The sequence below is a fragment of the Cyprinus carpio genome, chromosome B6, assembly GCF_018340385.1.
Source record: "Cyprinus carpio isolate SPL01 chromosome B6, ASM1834038v1, whole genome shotgun sequence".
Classification (NCBI taxonomy): Eukaryota; Metazoa; Chordata; class Actinopteri; order Cypriniformes; family Cyprinidae; genus Cyprinus; species Cyprinus carpio.
Window position 1 is genome coordinate 27542410 of NC_056602.1, and position 10352 is coordinate 27552761.

A 10352-nucleotide genomic window follows, 5' to 3' on the forward strand; every position below is an offset into this window, starting at 1 on the left:
TGTTTATTTTAATATTTTAATTATTTCTTATTTTATGTGACCGGCTCGAAGACCTGGAGGGCAAAACATCCTTAGAACTGCAGCACAAGCCTATCAATTTTCCATCTGTTTCACAGCCGCAAATATTTACATCACCTCTCAAAAGAATAAAACAAAGGTATGTGAACAAAATGCAAGTTCTGGCCATTTGCAATCCATATTAAGCATCCGTGGCAATATTTCAATCATTAAACAGTAAGACAAACGTTGTGACAAATTTCTTTGAATAATATGCTTTATTTGAAATATTTTAATTATTAAATTGAATTATAAAATTAGTGTAATAATGATGGATAGTTTTTATGTGTTGGATTTTTTATGCAATCCGCTTAATGGTTCAGTGTTTTCCTTATAATGGTTTTCTATGGGAAACCATTTTACGTGGAACTTTGCACATTATGTTTATATTCTGGGTTCATATGCTTGCCTGTACAAAATATAGCTACATCATCAATAAGGTGTTTAATGAATTTCACCTTTTAATATCTGCGTTTTACTACATTACTACTTAATGCAAACTGCGTAAAAATAGCTGGCGGTCAGTGGAGCAAAGCTTCGTTTTGACCTCCAGGTGGGCGTTCCTATGAGTGTGTGTGACGTCACGTGAAAACTATCAATTGGACACTATTAAATGAGAAAAAATCTAGGGAGGTTAAATCAAGCATCATTGCTACTATTGCTCATTTCCAAAAATTATGTATTATTTTTAATACACATAATTCTTTTAATGAAGATATCTATTTTTCTAAAGCTACAGTGGTGGCCAAAATGATTAGAACACTAATATTTTCAGCAGCTAAAAATGGTTTAGTCAAGTTATTTCTATCTTTAAAAGGTAAGTCAGTTATTTCTATCTTTTGCTGTAGTGTGTCAGTAGGAAATATCAGTTTACATTTTCAAACATTCTTTTTGCCATTAACTGTAATAATCCAGTGAGGTTTTTGTCCGACAACAGCCAGTGCTCCACACAGAGATCTGATCTCATCATCATCCAGTCTGTCTGGAATGACATGAAGAAACTAAGGAAGCCCGTTTCTGCCACTAAATTAAAAATTAAAAAGGTAATTGCAAATTTTTATCAAACAATTCTGTGAGTTTTTATCACGCAATTCTGACTTTATAACTCGGAATTGTGAGTTTATATCTCATAGTTCTGAGAAAAAAAGTCAGAAATGTGAGATAAAAATTCGCAATAACCTTTTTTTTTTTTTTTTCAGTGGCGGAAACAGGCTTCCATAAGAATAAACTGAGATGGACTTAATCCAGAAGAACTGTGGCAGTTTCTCCAAGATGCTTCAAGAAACCTCCCTGCAAAGCTACAGTACTGTTTTAGACACCTGTGTAAAAATGCTGTAAAATGAGGATGCTGTCAAAAATAATGTCATAAATAGAATTTAACTTCTATTAACTAAAATAAATTAATATTTGGTGTGAGCATCCTTTGAGTTTAAAGCAGCTTTTGCCCTAGAACACTTGCGCATAGTTTTTCAGGGAGCTTTGCAGGGAGGTTTCTTGAAGCATCTTGGAGACGTTGCCACAGTTCTTCTGGATGGAGTCTGTCTCAGTTTGTTCTGTTTCTTCATGTCATTCCAGACAGACTGGATGATTATGAGATCAGATCTCTGTGTGGAGCACTGGCTGTTTTGCAAACAAAAACCTGACTGGATTATTACAGTTAATGGCAAAATGAATGTTTGGAAATATAAACTGATATTTCATACTCACTCACTACAGCAAAAGATAGAAATAACTGACTTAAAACCATTTTTAGCTGCTGAAAATATTAGTGTTCTAATCATTTTGGCCACCACTGTATGTAAACACACAAGTCAATAAAACCATATAGTGTGCAGCATATATCCAAAATGTGTAAAAATTAAGGAAAATACCATTTTTATTTTTCCGTATTATTTAAAAGTGTATCTTTTGTCATACCCATTTCCCAACTGGGACACAAGATTTGCATTTTTTAGGGATTCAGTTAAATATTAAATCAGTTCATCATCCTATCACAGCATGTTTTGAGGTATCTGCCAAAATCGTGTTGATAAAGAATCGATGTCTGTTCATATTGTGATATTCATGTCACTACATCATGATAACGTGGTTTCACATCGTAATCATGTATTTTGAGAGATGTACTATTGAACTGAAATTCATGTGCTTAAAGGTCTAATAGCTTTTCACAAAACAAAGTTCGTTGGGCTTCAGATGATAAAACAATAGATATATAATTGAATTTTTTTTTTAAATGTCTGCGAGGAACTTATTTAAAAACACCAGTTGACATCATAAGACATTGAGCAAAAATGAAGAGAAGTGAAGTCAGTGAAGAGAAAAGATCCTGCAGCGTTCAATACTGTGTTATATAATCCAATGACATTTAGATTCATTAAATCAATGCATAGATAGACCAAAAAAGTGAACATACACAAACACTGCCTTTGTGTTCTGTGCTCAATGAGCAGAAAGCCTGAATTCATTCCATCTTGTGGGAATTCCCTAATTCATGAGTTGGTTATTCTCTTGTTGTCTGTACTAGTTAGAGCGTGAAACACAGATGTCCTTCAGGGCCGCTGCGTCACGAGGATGTTATCGCACAATCTGATCAGAAAGGGACAAACGACACACTGCCTCTTCCTCAAACACGCTGTCTCAGGTGCCCTTGACTCAGTATTGATCAGAGCAGACAAAACACAGTGTCAGCCTCTCTCTCTCTCTCTCTCACACACACACACACACACAAAAACATTGACTCAGTAACACACGGTCACTCCTGTTTTCATTTTGTTTTTATTTATGGATAATTGAATCATGATTTAGTTTGCCAGCATCTGTTAAGTTCCTTTCCATTCATTTTCTGCTCCCTGTTGTGTGTTTGTAATCATACATTTACACGTTCGAAAGATTCAAACAAAGCAAACCTCTTTTGTCCATTCTGAAAGCAGTACTGGACTCTGAAGAGGCTGACAATGACAATTTAAAATCTAAAGAAAATTGCAACTAAAATTATTGTCACGGTACATTTGTCTGTCTGTTACATTTTTCATATTCTTGAGTATTTGAGTTTAGGGATTAAAAATATATATGAATTTTATTAGTAATTTAAAGGCATACACTATATTAATATTAAACGGTGGTACTGACAGTACTATGTTTGCTTATGCACAGCTTTAGAAACATAAATCTTTTTTAAAATTGTACATTAATTCATTTTTAATTATAACCAATAGTAATGATGATTGATTTAGCTTATATTGTATATTTTCGACTTTAATGGTGGGCAATTACAATGAGATGTAAACTTAGAAAATGTGTATATGTATATATTATCATTTTACGCCTTTAAGTAAATAGGGACTAAACATTTTTTTGAAAAAAAAAAAAGGCTAAATCAAGTATTATTTTTATTGCTCATACTTATTATCATACTTCTATTTATTCATTTATTTATGGTATACACTAAATAGAAAGGATTCATAAAATTGGGATGTAAATATAAGATTAAGCAAATAATTTATTAAGTCCAATTGATATATTATTATAATTTTACATCTAAACATAAATAATTAGGCACAAAAAAATGAAGGGGGGGGGGGTGTCCAAGCATCATATTTCAAATATTTATTTATGATAAACACTATAAATAAAAAGGATTTATTCTAATTTGTTACAGTACAATTTAAGATCACAGATATGGATCAGATATTATGACAGACCATTTTGGTCTTAATGGTGTATTTGATTAATACTAATTTTGTAGTCATTAAATTCTATTGCCAGCTTGGTTTTTCATGAGGCCAGTTTTACAGTGAGTTGAGAAGTATTGATTGACTGGATATAAGAATGCATTCATGCTGACATGTAAACCTGAGATGTTTGGCCATTAAATGTTAGCTTGTCTAATGCATGAGACTGTGCATGAGATTTTACAGTACATGGCCCTGTCTATTTGCCCCTCACTGGGTGAAGTCGTCCTGTACCCTTAGAAGACAAACGGGTCCAAAGCATAATGCTTCCACTTCTGTGCTTGACTGTAGGGATGGTGTTCTTGGGGTCATAGTCAGCATTTCTCTCCCTCCAAACACGGCAAGTCGAGCTTAATTTGGGTCTTAGAAGACAAACGGGTCCAGCCTTCTTGTCATTAATTTTCTTTGCAAATGATGATGAGCAGGGGGGCAGCGCTGCTTTCTGTAGTGAGTACCAATGGTTTGCTTGGTGACTGTGCATCAGAGTTGCTGTAAAAACACACCACACCTCTCCTGGAATGGAAAGAGTGAAGGAGAAGCCAAGACAGACTGGAGAGTGAGAGATTCAAGAGAACACAATTAAAGATGTGTGGTGTTTAAGGAGAAAGAGATGCAGGGAAAATGTTTTGGGAGTGACCTAAAGTGGTAGAAAGCTGCATATTGTATTGATCCCTCGTGTAAATTCAGCTGTAGTTATAGGTGGATTAATGATAAATCAATAGTCACCTTAGATGTTGGGAAACCTCTGAATTGTTAGTGCATTCACCTTCACGTTAAACTAAACACTGACCATTGATTTAACAATTAATCAACCAAAACACAACTAATAAAAGAAAATAATTAGATTAATAATTAAATGAATGTTATTCATTCTAATTTAAAGAAATATAAAAAGTGTAAAATAAAATACAAAATAAAACAAATCTATTATAATAATATAGAATAAATTAAAATATGAAGTGTAAAATAAAATATGAAATTAAATAATTCAATTTAAATTAAATAAAAATACTTTTAAAAGTTTAAAATATAATAAAAGGTAAAACAAAAAATTATATAAAATAAAATAACAACAAAAAATTTTTTTGTTGTTATTGTGTTTTAGAAAATTGTTGTTTATATTATTTTTTGTGTATGATGTAATTAATGCTGTAAATGATGAATATGCCACTGAACGTCACAATGTGCTGTGCATTACCATTTGTACCATCCTAGTGTTTTTAGAATTCCATTTTACTTTTTCCAACCCTCACATTTATTTGTATAGATCTCTTAAATGTAAAATATGTCTATTTAATTTGCACTGTCACTGAATCTCAGTATAATTATGAATGTATATGTTATTTTTACCAGAGTAAATGGGTTGAGCAGGCCTCCTTCAGACTAGACACATTAAGCATCAGTCCCTTAGTGAAAGCGTAATGAGGAGACCCCGCCACCCCCTTTCCTGAATCCAGCCAACCATCAGAAAAGTATTGATTCCTGGGAAGTGGCCAATGCTGAAAATGAGAAGTAGGCACTGATCCCTCTTCCACTGCAGACGCGCCTGACACACAAGCAGCTTAACTGAGCATAGAGGAGACCAATGGAGTGTGTTTGGCATTGCTGTAGATCACGTTCTCCCTAATTGAGTCTTACATTGTGTTGAGGAAGAGACAGAGAGAGAGTGAAAAGCCTAGAGGAAAAATTCATAGCTTGGAGGCTGATCTTAATGGAGTTCACAGTTCGCTTTCGTTTAAGGATCAGCTTTCTTAGATGTTTCTCCTAAAATGCCCGAAGAAAGAAAAATAGAAACTAGATTTGACATTTTCTAAAGAAATGTGTGTTTGTCACTGCTGTGATCCTGGGGTGCTGGTATGACACAGCTACTGTAGTGCTACTGTATAAAATGAATCTGTAAAGCATAATTTACATGCAGATTATTTGGTTTTAGAAGAATTTAACGAGAAGTAGTAAAGTTCATGTTGAGATCTATGATCTTTAATTGTCAGAATGGTATCTTGCCAAATCTGAGCACCGCATGAGACAGCCAAGGTCTTATAACATCTAGAGAAGACACATCTATAGAGATTTTATGATTAAAAATTTAGTTGCAATATTTTTTCAGCTCCAGGTTTGCTGTGATTGTTTGTAGGGCTACATGATATGGACAGAAAATTGTGTAGTATATAACAAATCTATATTAGTATATAACAACAGACTATAACAACAACAACAATAATACAAATAATATTTTTATTTTATTTTAAATATTACATTTATTATTATGATATTACATTTTTATTATTATATTATTAAATAAAAATATTAAAATATAAAATTGTATTGTTGTAATTTCAATGTATAAAAATCAAACATTTAAAAAAATGCATTAAAATGATTAATATATATAATAATAATTGTATTTTACAGTACAACTGTAAAATTTTAATCGTAATATTTATTTATTTGATAATTGCACTAAGCCATATTCTAAGTTCGGTTTTATTTCGATTAATCATGCAGCCCTGTAAAACAGCATTCAAACTCTTTTTAATTTCATTAATTTCTGAATAAAACAAATTTTATCATAATAGTTAGAACATGTATAATAAGAACATCAATAAGATTAACATTAGTCAACAGCTTGTGTGGTCTAGGTGACATCGTTCAAAACGGCGGAGAAAAAAATTACAATTATAATTTATGAAACATTGTGAAGACAAACTATTTTTGGATTTGCATGCACCAATGAACTGTTTACATAAAGACCAGAAACATAAATACAATCAGTATGATTTCATGTTGATTTCAGTCTCTATTTAACCTGAATGCTGTCTAGGAAAAACAATTGAGATGTTAAGGAGATTACATTTGGGATTTTCCTTTCCTGAAAGACAGACAGAGCAGGAAATGAGGTAGAACAGGTTCTCCAGCAATCGCTTTGCTCCTCAACGAGACACAGCATACTGGAGCATCTGAACGATGGGCTGAGAGTAAAACACACCGACGAATGGCCTCAAACTCCATCGATCCCCGCCAGGCTAAGAGCCGTGAGTGGTGAAAGAGCCTGTCAGGAGCCATCAGATACTGATCAAGGAAAAGAGGCAGAAACGTGTAGCAATAATCCCAGATGCTGAAGGCAGAGCCGAAGGGAAAACTCACATACTCGCATACCTGGATACATAAACGCATGCATGCACGGCCCCACACACACACGCAAGTAGGACATGGTTGGAGTGAAATTAATCATAGCGTATGGCTCCTGTCTCTAAGATAGGAAGAGGGCACCAAGCTTTCTCTCAGTAATACTAAAATAACCCGTCCACACACGGGCTCCAGCCGCCCAGGCGCGCTTGTCTTATCTTCTGCTCTTTTTATCCATTTCTCCTCTCTCTGGCTATGCGGCAGTATGTTCAGCTTACGAAAAAACGACCTAGACAACAGACCTTTCGCCCGCAGAGTGCATGGACCCTCAGTGCTGGTGTGTTTAACACTGCTTTACTACACCATACAGAGGCAGGTCTGCTGATATATAAGCCTGGGAAAAACCAAGGACCTACGATAATAGCTCTTATAGTTTTTCACACTTACAGTCAACATGAAAACGAATACAGAAGTGATGTATTTAGTGAAACAGGAAACTCAGTCGGGAGGACAATCCACCCCTACATATCCACCCCATATATGAGACCAAATATGAGGATTGATTGATTTTTATTTATTTTTTATTGATTTTTATTTATTTATTTATTTAACCATTTTATTATATATTATTTGTATTTTTTAAAAATATCCATGTAATAAAATACATACTTAGAAGACTTGTTGAACAATTACATGAATTAAAAAATAATTAAATAATTTAAAAAGATAATTAAATATAATTTAAAAACATAAAGTAGATAATTAAATTATACATATATTATTTATGATAAAATAATATTTACCAGCACATAAAACACTTGTTTAACAATTAATTAAAAAATAAATATGATAATTTTTATAATATTTACGTATAGAAATGTATACATAATTTCTTCAGTATTTACTAGTTTATATATTAAATAATATTCCATGATTTCCATCCGATCTTTAAAAAGCAAAATTAAATTGTAATGTAAATTCTGTCTATGCATATATAAATAAATTCATATTTTTTTTCACAAATATTATTTACCATTTTATATAGTAAATCACAGTGCATCTCATCATTTCCAACCATTCCCATCTTTAAAAAGCTGAATGAAATTGTAATAATGATAATTTCCAACTGTTTGAAACCCTTTGAAAGCCTTTATGTACATTTAGGGTTTTAAATATGTGTATGCTAAATAAACTGAATTCATACAGCGTCATTAAATTTACACATAATTGCAAGTCAATAAACTGTCATGGGCATCATCTGATTTACAATAAAGATTCATCAGCGGCTGACAGGAGATAACAGTGTCGTCCTCAGACTGCAAAACACTTGCAGAGACCTTTCCCACCAGCTGCAGGGCATTCTGGGAGTTTTATGCTCAAATGCTAGAGTGTCTTAAACTGATGATGAGACACACAAACACACACTCAGTCAACCCTCAGAGATGGCATAAAGCAGTGATGTTACATCAGTCAGCTTCATTAGAGCTGGAGGAAGTGCACTAGCAGTTACTAGCAGAGATGTCTTGAAGACATTTTTATCACTATTTGGACTGGATGAGCTCTCTTGACTCAGTTATGAACACAGAGCATCTGTCATGCACGGATTCAGATGGGACTGGGATCTCTGGTTTATATTCTGGATGTGGGTGTTACAGACGCTCACTAATGTACATCAAGATGGCAGCAAAGAACAAAGCAAAACATTTGAAGAAACACTAGCTTTAGTCTCTGTGTGGAGCCCTTATCATTTCAACTTAAGGAATGCAAACTGTGTGAGGAGACCTGGGAAAAACTGTGCAAACATTTCAACATTTGACGGCGAGTACAAAGGCCATACTGTATGTCATATCTCAATCTATCCCAGATGTATGAAGCAGAATAAGTTGAGCTTGAATGGAACAGAAATGAGAAAGTTTGTCTGTGAAACACAAATGTACCTCCGTAGGGAAATGCAGTCCCATCTGAATAATGCTTTTAGATGTGTTCGACTGGAAAAAATGCAATTTCACAAATTTCATTTCTATTATGATAAGATTTGTGCATTTGAAAGATTTCTCTCCATCCTGTTTTTAACTCCCACGACAACATGTGACTGTAAAAGACATTTTACTCTGAATATTGCATGAGCAATAAAAATATGCATGCTTTTAATGCTGCTACTCGAGCATTTTAACCGGCAGGAGCCAGCGGGGGCTAAATGTACTTTAAGGGGGGCGATCATGCTATAGAACTCCTTAAATGTCAAGAATAAAACAAATGCAATGCTGTTTTTAAATAAGACGACAACCAAAGACTGACCAGCTAAAACTGAATAGAAGAATGACTGAATAATAACCATAAATGAAGTCTAAAATAATATACTTATTATTATTTAGTTACTGAAAACAATTTAAATGATGAAATTTTAAAATGAAGTATTTGTGTTGTTTAGTTATTGATGAAGTTTTAAATGATGTAATTTTTATTTTTTGTTTTTTTGTTGGATGGAGTCTAGTCATTTCTGAACTCACGTGCAGCTGTGAGTCAGGAAAATCCACATCTCTCATGCCTGCAGTTTGTGTGAGTGAGTGTGGTGTCAGAAGTTGCATGCAAATGCACAGGAACACACACACATTAATGGGGAAAAGCAAAAGGAATAATCATGGGAACACACACACACACAGCACACACACAACACACAACAAACATAAGTTACATACTAGTAGACATGCTCTACTTGATTACAGCTAATGATATACCTGGGTAATGGCCATCTTTGGTATTTCAGGAAATACTATATTTTCATGCATGCCTCAGCAGAGGAGGTGTGTGAGTGTGTGTGTGTGTGAGTGTAGGACAGGAAGAAAAACTGATTAATGGGGAAAAGCAAAAGGAATATGCATGCCTCAGCGTTCCAGGTATTTTTAAACTGGATACGTAAAAAGATTTTTTCATGACAGACTATTTCTTTGATAAACTCAACATAACTTAAACATGATATCATATCTAGTAACCAGTAGAAAATTAATATATGATGATGTTTTTTCATGTGTGATTTTTTATTTTATTATCATTGTGCTATTTTTTGTATATAGTTTTTTTAAATGGTATTATATATGTAATTGATACATGTGTGATCACACACAATCATATACAGTATATATATAATCACCCACATAAAATTTGTTATATATTAATGGAGTATTATTAGTTTGAGATATATAAATTTTATTTGAACAACATAACACTAATAATATTAAACAGGTATTAAAACAATGCACTGATGTTTAGTACTTAATGTTTGTACTTGCTACTTGCTCTAGTTTGCTTCCTAATCTAGTTGTCTAATATTACAAATATTGTTGGCTCTTTGACAAATTGCTTTTGTTCCTCTTTTGTAAGTTGCTTTGGATAAAAGCGTCTGCTAAATGCATAAACGTAAGCATAAATGTACTTGGC